Genomic DNA, 11891 nt, shown 5'->3' with positions numbered 1-11891 from the left:
GGAGATCACGAGTTCCGTGATCAAGGCTTTCTATGCAACTTTTGGTAATTTGTGATGTATTAATTGGAGCACCCCTGCACGATTAAATATTTCGGAAATCCGTGCCCGCTGTTATGTGTTAAACTTGGAAACTTTGTTAACATCCAGTTCTAGATAAATTGAAGTAAACTTAATTAAAATATTGCCAACTGTGTGTGTAACTATGACCGTCTCTATCGTGAGCTCCTTCTCCTACTGAGGACACGGTGGGGTTATGTTTGTCGTAAGTAGGTGTTCAGGATCATTCATTTGATCATCATTAGTTCATGTCTGATTATGCATAGATCATCCACCCTTTTATTCTCGTACTCGTAAGTTAGCCACCTCAAATAAATGCTTACTCGCTTGCTGCCGCTTCACCACTTAACCATACCTCACCCATTAAGATTTTCTAGTCTTGATACCTTTGGAAATGAGATTGCCGAGTCCATGTGGCTCACAGATTACTACAACACCAGTTGCAGGTACATGTAAAGTTTTACTTTGAGGTGAGCGCGATGATTGTTCTATTTGGAGTTTCTTCTTCTTCCTATTCTTAGATCTAGGTTGGTTCTAGGCCCGCAACCTAGTATAGCAAGGATGTACGTCGTTCTTTTATCATTTTTTCGTCCGTAGCCGAACCCTGCTCTTCTTCATGATGATTGATTATGTTGTTGTATTGATGTGATCTTGGTGTAGCTTGTGCCGAGTGTAAGCCAATTCTATCTACTCATCTCTTCAGTACATGTACTTGTAACGATATCCATTCTTGTAAAAGGACGATATGCGCTTCTAGTCCTGTCGAGGCCTTCGAGCCAAAATAAGGACATGATCGCATTTTGGGCGTTACAGCCCACTAGACACCAGGGCGCGTCATGACCTGTGGTGCGCCGTGGTGACTAGTCGGCCACCTGGGTCTTGGCTGTTGCTCAATCTTGGCCCCCAAGTTTCCTTCTGGTCTCCGTAAAGTTTCGTAGCAATTGGACCTCATCTCATATGGATTTTCCGCGAAGGATAAAAATAGTAAAAAAACAGCAAATGGAACTAGGCACTATGTCAATAGGTTAGTCCCAAAAAATGATATATAATTTCTATAAAATGATTATAAAACATCCAAGAATGATCATATAACAACATAGAACAATTAAAAATTATAGATACATTTGAGATATATCACTCACCACGAGGTGTGAGTAATTCCTTAGTAGGCCTGCTCGATGGTGATGAGGTTTGGATGAGATTGATCATGTAACCGAGTTAAGTTTGATATGGCTTGATCCCTAGTATCCACTAAGTTCTGAGATTGATGGTACTATGACTGCTATGCTTAATGCTTGTCATTAGGGCCCGAGTGCCATGATTTTAGATATGTACCTATTATGCTTTCATGAATATAAGAGTGATTTGGATCCTATCTTGCAAGTTGGAATTACCTACTACGTGTCCTGATCCGCATAACCTAACGTGACAATAATTGAGATTCTTTTCGATGATTGTCGTAGTTTTAGGAGATCATGTATTCACTATGTGTTAATGCTTTGTTACGGTGCTCTATTAAAAGGAGGCCTTAATATCCCTACGTTTCTAATAGGACCCCGCTGCCACGGGAGGGTAGGAAAAAACATGTCATGCAAGTTCTTATCGTAGGCATGTATGACTATATACAGAATACATGCCTACATTATATTGATCAATTGGAGCTAGTTCTGTGTCGCTCTAGTGTGTAACTGTTACATGATTGATGTCATCCATATCCTTCCATCGTTGATCCACGTGCCTACGCTTTAGAAATACTGAATCTTGCTAAGTTACTATTGTTGATGTTACTGTCACACCCACTACTCAATTGCTATTGTTACTACTACTACCAAAATTGGTGCTATAATTATTATCGCTACTACTATTATTACTTTTCCTTGCCTCACATCCATCTAGCAAAGGCGAGGGGGCGCAAGTCGGCCATCCGTCGAATGCTATATATAGGCAAGGGGAAGGGTCCCTTGGATCATCTTCCTTGCTCTTGCTCTTCATTCCCTCTTATCGTTGTGGTACTGATGTCGCCCATGAGGAGGTTCTCCGCTCTTGAGAATGGAAAAGCAACGATGGAAGAGGCGGAAGTGCTGAAGCCAGCGATAGGGGGCGGGGGGAGCGAGGTCGCGCTTTCACGTTTGCTGCCATGCCTGGGGGACCTCCCAAGGAGCGTAGGCACCCTCCATCGGCGACCTATACCGACTCACGCAGTCGTGGAAGAAGCTCAGCCCGCGGACATGAACAAGGGGGCAAGGCGGCCGCATGCGGGGTAGGAGGAATGGCACATCCACCCGTCCGCCCCGGCTGTGGAGCCACTCCGCTGACACGGTCCACGAGTTTATCATGGGGATGGACTGTCAGCCCCGCACGTGGCGTCGGCTACACGACTCCTTCGTGGAGGAGATGGTGGAGTGCGTGACCCCTGGGCCTGTGGCTGTAGCCAGACGACTGCTACGACTGATCTTCTTGGGTGGCAACATAGTTCACTCCCTCCGGCTTCATGCCCTTGAAGTGGGGGTGGAAGTCGTTCGCTCTCGCTCGCGGCTTGAAGTAGGGCCATGTCCTCCATTCCAAGTTCGACTGGGACGCCACACTCTTGATGAAGATCTTTGGGGAAGCTGGTGACCACCTGCCTGTTGCATGGAGAGTGAAAGTGGTGGCAACAACAGCTCATTCGACGATGATGGTAACTACAGCACTTCCTCCGGGAGAAGAGGGGGCGATGACTACCAGGTATCCGTGTCAAGAAGGAAGACTCTCACTAGGCACAAGCGGCACCAAAGTGGGAGCTGTGGAAGCGGCGTTGCTCGTGCCTGCTCCTTCCTCTTTTGCTTTGTTTCTGCAATGAACCATGCTAGCCCCGTGGGGCTGTGTAAGAGGAATTATGGCCCTCGCTCCATAAGTTTAATGATGTCGAAAATGAGTTTCTTCTTAGTGCTTTTCATTAGGTTTGTCCCCTTCTGTGTGATCGCCTTAATGCTCTGTGTCACTAGGGCCCAGCCCCTGAGCAGGACTCAGTCGTCGCTGGTATGCAGGTGCGATGCGTGGGACAACGCGAGGAGGTGAGGGGTTCTAAGTCCAGTAAGAGCCACCAAGGCGCGATGCTGAGGAGGTCCCCCGTGACATGCAAGCGTCTCACGTGAAAGAAGAGGCTTCCGCCTGGAGCAAGGTTATGGGAAGAAGGAACACTGCCAAAGATTACCGAGCTACATGGGCGGTTAGCTTAACTTTCTGGAGCGCGTCGCGAGGCGACCGCTGCCTGCAAGAGGTTCACGTGGTCTGAGGGCACATCTTACCGAAGTTCACTGATGAAGAGATGATGTATATACTTCTCCTCCTCATTGGTTACCCCAAGTGGAAGGTTGAGATATAGTCAGCAGCAAGTTTCCCTTACATGGAGATTGTAAGGTTTATCGAACCAGGAGGACTCCTAGGATCAACAAGTAGGTGTCTCCGACCCTGGCGCTAGCAGAAGACGTGGACCTACACACACACAAATAACTTTTCTCCCAACAAGTACAGAGAGGTTGTCAATCTCTCCGGCCTTGTAGTTCGCAAAGGATCAAAACACAAGCGGGAATAGTAATAGTGATTGCAACGGAAAAGTAAATGAAAACGGTCAATAATGGAGGTGTAAACAATGATGGTGATATGGACCGGAGTCACATGATGTTCACTAGTGATGTCTCTCTCCCAAAAGACGATAAACAACTATGCTTGGGTAAACAAATTACAGTTGGGCAATTGACAGAATTATAAATGCACCGCAATGCTAATTATGCTACTTGAAAGTTAGAGGCACAATAGTAATGGGCAGTACACCAAGACAAGTAGACCATTTATTCATCAGCATCTACTTACTAATCATCCACCTTGAGATATCTATCCAGAACATCTTGCCGGTATTAAGTTGCGAGCCCCACCCAAAGTGTAAACTCAAAGCAACGGACAACTGCATTAACAAACTATGCGTAAGGTAAACAATCCTTGCAACCGTGGTCACAAGCACCATTGTTTTGTCCCTGGTGGCAAGAAGACATCCCCTAGTCTCATGTTTCTGTCACTCAAGCTAGACATCGAGGGGCATGAACCCACAATCATGCATAACGCTTCCTCTTGGATTTACAATCTACTACTCGGCCAAAGCAATAAATAGCAATGGATAACATGCATGAATCACTAAGGAACAAAATATAAAAGGATAATCAAATATATAACTCATAAAAATCTGAACACAATCTCATAATCCATCGGATCCCAACAAACCAAGCATAGCAATAGTAAGAGAATTACATAGATGCCTTGATCATGCAGGGCAACTCACAAGGGATAATCATGGAAGCAAAAGATTGGAAAGAAGACAACACATAGCTACTGGTCATGGACTCATGGTCGAAGGAGGACTACTCATGGCATGTCCGGGGAGCGTCCATGGCGGTGGAGAAGCTCCCGAAGGTCAATCCTCCCTCCGACAGGGTGCCGGGAAGAGGTCTCCCGATGCTCCCGATCTCGGAAGCGCTGCGGCGGCAGAACAATGGAGAAATTCATGATTCTAGATCTTCTCGAAGGGTTTTCTCTCAGAGTAGTAAATAGGCGAAAGGAGGGCACCAGAGGAGGTTGGACCCACCCAGGCGGCCTGTGGGCGCGGCCAGGGGATAGGCCACGTCAGGAGCTCGCCTGGACGGCCCCTGGCCCCCCTCTGGCCCATCTTCGGTGATGTGGAAGCTTCCGTTGCGCTGATTATATATATTTTTTTCTCAGGATTTTTCGGGTTTCGGAAAATTGGGTAAAAGCTCCTGCAAAATAGAAATCAGGTGACAGAAACGGGCATTGGGTGCACTGAGTTAGTAGGTTAGTCCAAATATGTGTAAAATGATATAAAAGTGTAGCAAAACATATAACAATGTCACCCAAAAGATCATGGAACAAGCAGAAGTTATAGATACATTTTGGACGTATCAACATCCCCAAGCTTAATTTCTGCTCGTCCTCGAGTAGATAAATGATAACACAATAATTTCTGTGGTGACATGATAGCACACATATAAGAACTTCAAAGTAAAGCAAGTAAGATATGCAATTCAAGTCAGGATAATAACAAGCAAGAGTTTATATCTAGTATTGAAATTAGCAAAGTAAGAACATAAAGGTGCAAGAGCTCTCGATGTCCATGACTCGAATGTCTCCAAATGGTGTTTGCGTGCAAGAAGTGGGAGATGCGTTGAGATCATAAAATATTTTATTTTTTTAATTGAGAACTCAATCTACTAAACTTCACACTTGGTCTCCTTCAAAATCTTATTTTGACTCATCCCCATACCACTCGTCAGGCACAAGTCAAAATGATCCTCTCCCTTTCAACTTTGAGCACTAATGCAATGGATGAGCTTAATCAAGATATGTTGGCACTTAGGATGGCAAAGATAATAATGATGGGGAAGGAAGACAAAAAGGTGTGAAAGGCTCACGTCCATGAGGACAACCATAGGCGAGAGAAAGCGAAATGATAGATATGATGTGAGGAGTAGGGATTGCCATATAACGGATGCACATATGAGCTAAGGTAAGCTCTCTAATGGAACTAGTGGGGGTGCATCCAACTTTTTTGCTCATGAAGAGCTAGAGCTTATTTGAGGAGGCTCATCATTGGAATATGCAATCAAAATTCTATGTAGTACAAATATAGCAATGGAGTACGAATGTGGATCTTTCAAAAGGAATAGTAATGTTGCGCCTTCTCTTTTTTTTTTCTTTTTTTGTGGCCTCTTTGGCTCTTTCTATTTATCTCTCATTTGTCCTCTTTGGGATCTTTTGTTTTGTCCTCTTTGGGATCTTCCCCTTACTTAAGGGCAACACTCTATGTTTAACAAGCATAAAAGAAGATCATCACACTTTATAAGAAGTACTCAACATAAAGACAAGTGAAAACTATCGTGATGTATGCAAATGTATGCCTTTGCTAGTGTAGCAGGATATGCAATGAAGCAAAAGCATGTATGACATGAAGATCAAGTCATGAGATGGTGGATGTTGCATGGCAATGTATCTCGGAAAGGCTATGGAAATGCCTTAATAGGTAGGTATGGTGGCTGTTTTGAGGAAAGATATAATGAGGCCTATGTATGACAGAGCGTATCATGTCATGGGTTTGGATGCACCCGCGAAGTTTGCACCAAGTCTCAAGGTGAGAAAGGGCAATGCACGGTACCGAAGAGGCTAGCAAAATATGGATGGTGGAAGTGCCAACAATCAAATCCTCACATTAGTCCGAAGAACTCATACAATTATTATCGGTAACTCTCTATCTAGTTAGGAAATTCACAAAGAGACAAGTACCCCAAGGAGGAGTGTTTGGCGGTTTGGTTATCCTTGCGCATCCTCGACTCATGGTAACGTGAGGGTACTCTATATATTCCAACCCCTCCAGAGGTTAGCGATCAATTTAGTAGCTAGTTCTCAACTAATTTTTAGTTTTTGAAAAACACACGGATTTCCCAAAATACGACACCTATCACTAATAGTATTAAGCTCTTGGCACCAATAGTCCAAACATTACTCAAATCAATACCTCAAAACTATTGCAAGTTACTACTATACTTAAATAGCAACCTCAATTACCTACTCATGCAAGACACACAACTAAGTGGAACGAGCCAACTCTCTAAACAAGATAAGCATGATAACTCAATAGAGTTCCAAAAGCAACCTAAATAAAAGCTCTTAAATAGATATAGCATGAAAAATAAGAGCTAAGCATGAGAGTAGCTAAGTAAAGATAGAGAACACACAAAAAAGATAAGCATGAAAACCTATGTTGTGTTCTAGAGTGGAATGGAGCGTGTTTCTCTCCCAAACAAGGTAGGCTAGGTTCCGAATTGTTATGAACATCAAGCAAAACTAAAACAAACTAAAAGGTAAAGAGCGGGACGCTGCAAGCATAGCACATAACATATGAAGTGACAAAAATATAGCATGGAGATGGACGAACTGATGATTGTTAATAGAGAAGGGGATGCACGGGGGCATCCCCAAGCTTAGACGCTCGAGTATCCTTGAATATTTCTTGGGGTGCATGGGGTCATCTCCAAGATTTAGCGGTTGACACTCCTGTATCTTCTTTCATCATCTCCCATCGCATACTTGAAAACTCCCTTCATACGAAACTCATCATAAGCTGATTAGAGTGTTAGTACCCTTAATAAAATAATCCATTACCTACAGGAAATAAATATTTTCATGAAAAGCTTATGTTTCTCATGATTTCCAAGAGGTTTTTGCAAACAAAATAAAGCTTATGATTTGCAAAATGATGAAAACGCAAAACGTGGCAGAATCTGTGAAAAACAGAACAACGGGTAGTAAATAAATTTTTCGGGGTACTTCTGCAACTCAAATCAAAAAACACAGAGCAGATGTGAGAAATAGAATTATATAGAGCATGTTTTCAAAACAATTCAGATCAAAAAGATGATCTAGTGATTTTTGGCGAATTTTTCCGTCAAGCAGACAAAATCTGTTTCTAGACAGCATGTCACAGTTTTTGAACTTTCTTGCAATCGGAGGCTATAACTTGGCACAAAGCTTAAAAATAAAGATAAGATGATTTTTCTAAATAAGTAACAAGCATCAAGACCACTAAAACTGGAAGTAAATACAAATTGGGTTTCCTCCCAACATGCGCTTTGTTTTATGCCTTTGAGCTAGGCATAATGCAAAAAAGATCAAGTATTATCAACTCCATAAGAATAACTTGCCCGAGTAACGGACTCATAAGGTAACTTAATCTTCTTTCTAGGGAAGTGTTCCATTCCCTTTTTAAGGGGGAATTGGAATTTAATGATTCCCTCTTTCATGTCAATGATAGCACCAACGGTGCGGAGAAAAGGACGTCCCAAAATAATTGGACATGAGGGATCACACTCAATGTCCATAATAAGAAAATCAACGGGCATGTTATTATCAATTATAGAAATAAGCACATCATCAATTCTCCCTAAAGGTTTCTTTATGGAAGAATCAACAAGCCGAACACCAAAAGAACATGGATCATAAGATTTCAAATCAAGCATATCATACATTCTTTTGGGCATAACGGAGGCACTAGCTCCAACATCACATAATTCAAAGCAAGAGATATTATTCAATTGAATCTTGACCATAGGATCCCAACCATCTTCTAGTTTTCTAGGAATAGAAGTATCTAGCTTGAGCTTCTCCTCCCTACCTTTGATAAGAGCATTGGTAATATGCTCAGTGAAGGAAATATTGAGTGTACTAGTGTGGGGCTCTTTAGCCATTCCTTGAAAAAAGGTGATCACTTCGGAAAGACTACAATTGTCAAAATCAATATTACTACCATTAATTAAAGTGGTAGTAATGTCATCTAAGATCATTCTTTTAGTATACTCTAAATTCAAAGGACCTTCTTGTCCTATAGTTGAGGTATTAGCATCACCATTAATAGGTCCATTGGGACTAGGAGTGTGATGGGTGCTAAAAGTTTTGAGATCCTCAACAACTTGTACAGTAGCAAGGGTAGTGTGTGTAGGAAGGCTCTTAATTCTCTCTTCCTCTTCTTTTTCTCTATCCCATATATCTTTAAGTTTGGCTATCATTCTTATGTTCTCATTAATTTGGACTTGGATAGCATTCATGGGTGTGGTGTTCCTTTCCTCAAGTGGGGAAGTTCTAATTTTAAGCATCTCTACATCATGAGCTATGTTGTCTACCTTCAAAGGGAGACTATCTATTTTTTTCTAGTTTTTCTTCTACATTCTTATTGAAGGCTTTTTGAGAAGTGATAAAGTCTTTAAGCATGCTCTCTAATTCAGAAGAGGAATTTTTGTGCTAGTATAATTGTTGTTGTTCCCATAGTTGTTGGATGGGAACGGTCTAGGATTGCTACCAAAATTACTCCTATAAGAAATGTTGTTAAAGTTGTTCCTTGAGATAAAATTAAAATCAACTTTCTCTGTTTATTGAGCAACCAAAGAATTTAATGGAACATCATGAGGATCAATAGGAGCTTGCTTATTGAGTAAAGTCATGATTATGTCAACCTTATCATTAAGAGAGGAGATCTCCTCAACAGAGTTTACCTTCCTACCTGTTGGAGCTGTCTCGGTGTGCCATTGAGAATAATTTGTCATCATCTCATCCAATAGCTTTGTGACAACACCAAGTGTAGTTGACATAAAGGTTCCTTCCGCGACCGAGTCTAACAGATTCCGCGTGGTAAAGTTCAATCCTGAATAGGAAGTTTGGATAATCATCCAAGTAGTCAAACCATGTGTAGGGAAATTCTTAACAAGAGATTTCATACGTTCCCAACCTTGAGCAACATGTTCATTATCCGGTTGCCTAAAATTCATAATGTTACTTCTTAACTGGATAATCTTAACAGGTGGGTAATACTTCCCAATAAAAACATATTTGCACTTATCCCAAGAATCCTAGGCAAGGATTGAAGCCACACTTTAGCTCCTCCTCTCAAGGAGAAAGGAAAAGGCTTAAGTTTAACAATATCACCATCTACTTATTTATATTTTTGCATATCACAGAGCTCAACAAAATTGTTCAAGTGCAAGGCAGCATCATCTCCAACACCGTAGAATTGATCTTTTATAACAAGGTTCAGTACAGCAGGTTTAATCTCATAGGACGTACCCCAAGTGGCGGGAGCATTAATAGGAGTGCAGATAAAGTCATTGTTGTGGTGAAGAGGGAAGTCACACAACTAGGTGTTCTTAGTGGAGCCCATAGGAGCAGCAACAAGCAAGAACAAAGCAACTATTTTTTTTGTCGTTTTTGGTATAAGGCTCTAAAGCAAAAACTAGAAAGCAAACTGACAAGACTGAGAAGCAAAGGTAAAGGATAGCGTGCAACTCCCCTATCTTGAAGACTGGAGTCCCCGACAACGGTGCTAGAAAATTTGCTTGATGACGAGATGATGTATATACTTCTCGCTCCTCGTTGGTTACCCCAAGTGGAAGGTTGAGATGTAGTCAGCAGCAAGTTTCCCTTACATGGAGACTGTAAGGTTTATCGAACCAGGAGGACTCCTAGGATCAACAAGTAGGTGTCTCCCACCCTGGCGCTAGAAGAAGACGTGGACCTGCACACACACAAAGGTTGTCAATCTCTCCGGCCTTGTAGTTTGCAAAGGATCAAAACACAAGTGGGAATAGTAATAGTGATTGCAACGGAAAAGTAAATGAAAACGGTAAATAATGGAGGTGTAAACAATGATGGTGATATGGACCGGAGTCACATGATGTTCATTAGTGACGTCTCTCTCCCAAAATATGATAAAAAACTATGCTTGGGTAAACAAATTACAGTTGGTCAATTGACAGAATTATAAACACACCGCAATGCAAAATATGGTATTTGAAAGTTAGAGGCTCAATAGTAATGGGCAGTACGCCAAGACAAGTAGCCTGTTTATTCATCAGCATCTACTTACTAATCATCCACCTTGAGATATCTATCCAGAACATCTCGCCGGTATTAAGTTGCGAGCCCCACCCAAAGTGTAAACTCAAAGCAACAGACAACTGCATTAACGAACTATGTGTAAGGTAAACAATCCTTGCAACCGTGGTCACAAGTACCGTTGTTTTGTCCCTGGTGGCAACAACACATCCCCTGGTCTCATGTTTCTGTCACTCAAGCTAGACATCGAGGGGCATGAACCCACAATCATGCATAACGCTCCCTATTGGAGTTACAATCTACTACTCGGCCAAAGCAATAAATAGCAACGGAGAACATGCATGAATCACTAAGGAACATAATATAAAAGGATAATCAAATATATAACTCATAAAAATTTGAACATAATCTCATAATCCATCGGATCCCAACAAACCGAGCATAGCAATAGCAAGAGAATTACATAGATGCCTTGATCATGTAGGGCAGCTCACAAGGGCTAATCATGGAAGCACAAGATTGGAGAGAAGACATCACATAGCTACTGGTCATGGACTCATGGTCCAAGGAGGACTACTCACGACATGTTCGGGAAGCGTCCATGGCGGTGGAGAAGCTCCCGGAGGTCAATCCTCCCTCTGGCAGGGTGCCGGGAAGAGGTCTCCTCACGCTCCCGATCTCGGAAGCGTTGCGGCGGCGGAACGATGGAGAAATACGTGATTTCGGATCTTCTCGAAGGGTGTTCTCCCGGAGGAGTAAATATAGGTGAAAGGAGGGCACCGGAGGAAGTGGGACCCACCTAGGCTGCCTATGGGCGCGACCAGGGGGTAGGCCACGCCAGGAGGACGCCTGGATGGCCACTGGCCCTCTCTGGCCCATCTTCGGTGATCTCGAAGCTTCTGTTACGTTGATTTTTTATATATTTTTCTCATGATTTTTCAGGCTTCAGAAATTTGGGTAAAAGCCCCTGCAAAATAGACATCAGCAGACATAAACTGGCACTGGGTGCACTGGGTTAGTAGGTTAGTCCAAATATGTGTAAAATGATATAAAAGTGTAGCAAAACATATAACAATGTCACCCAAAAGATCATGGAAGAAGTTGAAATTATAGATACATTTTGGACGTATCATTTGTTGGGGAACGTAGTAATTTCAAAATTTTCCGACGCCATACGAGGATCTATCTATGGAGAGACCAGCAACGAGAGAGGTTGTAGAGCATCTTCATACCTTTGAAGATCGCTAAGCGGAAGCATTACTAGAACACGGTTGATGGATTCGTACTCGCATCGATTCAGATCGAGGTGTGATTCCGATCTAGATGCCGAATCACGACACCTCCGTGTTCAACACACGTGAATCTCGGTGACGTCTCCAACACCTTGAACCAGCAAGGAGGAAGGAGAG

Source organism: Hordeum vulgare, chromosome 7H (assembly GCF_904849725.1).
Source record: "Hordeum vulgare subsp. vulgare chromosome 7H, MorexV3_pseudomolecules_assembly, whole genome shotgun sequence".
Taxonomy (NCBI): domain Eukaryota; kingdom Viridiplantae; phylum Streptophyta; class Magnoliopsida; order Poales; family Poaceae; genus Hordeum; species Hordeum vulgare.
The sequence above is the reverse complement of the archived record's forward strand: the minus strand, read 5'-3'. Positions refer to the sequence as shown.